Source organism: Propithecus coquereli, unplaced genomic scaffold, assembly GCF_000956105.1.
Source record: "Propithecus coquereli isolate 6110/MARCELLA unplaced genomic scaffold, Pcoq_1.0 Scaffold341, whole genome shotgun sequence".
Classification (NCBI taxonomy): domain Eukaryota; kingdom Metazoa; phylum Chordata; class Mammalia; order Primates; family Indriidae; genus Propithecus; species Propithecus coquereli.
In genome coordinates, this window is record NW_012149075.1 from 1,559,505 (window position 1) to 1,561,549 (window position 2,045).

Below are 2,045 nucleotides of genomic sequence, written 5' to 3' on the forward strand. Positions count from 1 at the left end.
TTGTCTCAAAAAAACAGAAAAAAAAGAAAGAAAGAAAATAGATTAGTGGTTGCCTAGGATGGGCTGGGGGATGGTGGCTAAAGGGTGCGGGGTTTCTTTCTGGCGTGATGAAAATGTTCTAATATTGATTGCAGTGTAGTTGCACAACTCTGTGAATATACTAAAAACCATTAACTTGTACGTTTTAAATGGGTGAATTTTACAACATGTGGATTTTATCTCAATAAAGCCCTTTAAAAGTTTGTCAACCTTTGTTCTAGTCAGGAAAGGCCTGTGAGGTGACATGTGAGCTTCTCCTTTTGTAATTGGCCCAAAGCTCTCAAAGAGTAAATGCATCAGATGACATTTCAATGGGCAAAGCCCTTTACAATGACTACCTCACTTAATCCTCACAAACCCCCCATGATTTAGATACTGACAACCCCATTTAATAGATGAAGAAACTAAAGCACAGAGAGGGTTGGTGATTTGCCCTAGGTCACACAGCTGATAAACAGCAGAACTGGGTTTCAATTCCAGGTGTGTCTTATATCAAAGCCTGTGCCCATAACCACTGAGCCACATTGTACATTGCTCCCTGTCCAGTCTCTGACTCCTGATCTTTCCCAAATAAGAAGATAGCCCAAAGCAAGATGGAGGAGACGGGGACAAGCACAGCCTCAAAGGAAGGCAGGAAAGGGCCCACCAGGTACAGAGGACAGCAACACGCATCCCAAGGGGTGTCTCTGAGTGCCCGCTCACAGGGTGAGCAAGACGCTTACTTACTCAGTGGTCCCCAAACTTTAGAAGCATAGAACTCGCCTAGTGCAGGATGTGGGAGAGAAGCTTATCTAAAAAGCAGACTCCTGGGCCTCACTGCCAGAGATTCTGATTCAGTGGATCTGAGGTGGAGACAGAAATCCAAAGTTAACGAGCTCCCTGGGTGATTTTTTTTTTTTTTTTTAGAGACAGGGTCTCACTCTGTTGCCCAGGCTGGAGTGCAGTGGAGTGCAGAGCCATCATAGCTCACTGCAGCCTCAAACTCCTGGGCTCCGGCGATCCTCCCACCTCCTGAGTGGCTGGGATTACAGGTGCACGCCACCACACCAGCCCTAGGTGATCCTAATGCAGGTGGTCCAGGGACTACCCCGTAAGATGTACAGCATAAACCTCACAGTCAGCATAAAACTCCCCTGGGTAATCCACCCCCACATCTTGGCCTCCCTCTTTCCCCTTGCCTTCCTGACGTCCCATGTTCCTGGCTGCCATTCTTCTCCCTGTACCCAGAGATCCCACTGAACATTACAGGCCTCCCAGGCTCTGTTCCTGTTCTTTTCCCCTCCTGGAGTGGGCTCCCTGTCTTCCTTTGCTCTGTCCCATCTCCCCCAAGGGGAGCCGGCACATCTCCCCTCCCTTGGCCTCCATCCCACATGAGCTCCGCTGTCGGGAGTCTGCTGACGTGTCAGCCTTTTTATGAAACTTTCCCTGACCACAAGCAAGTTTCTTTACTGCTTCTATAAACTGAGGATGACAAGTAAATGAGAAAATGTATACAAGGAGCATTATAGGCACTTAAATAGTCGCTGTTATTTTCATATTGTTGCTTGGCCTTGAGTAGGTCCGCTTAGGAGCTCTTGTGCCAAGCGCTGTGGTTATTTACACAATAACATACCTGTTATTATCCTCGTTTTATAGTGCAGGAAAATTAGGCAAAGAGGGGTCAAGAAACGTGTCCAAGTTCACCCAGCTAGAAATTGGCTGCACTTGAATTTGAACGGAGGCATCAGGTTCTGATCTTCTTCATCATGCTATCCTGACTTTCAATGATATGAGAAAACAAGTGCCAAGACTCAGGCACTTGTATGCATAGGGCCTGGCATACAGTAGGTGCTCAATAAATGCTACAGACTGAATTGAGTTGAATGGTTTCTATATTCAAGGAGAGGAGGAAAAATCACCCAAAGACTTTACTGGTCATGATGTCTCATGCTTTTTATTTGATAAGACTCAACATCACTAATCAGGTCTCAGATCTCTAATGAGAATGGGATATAAAAAAATAATTC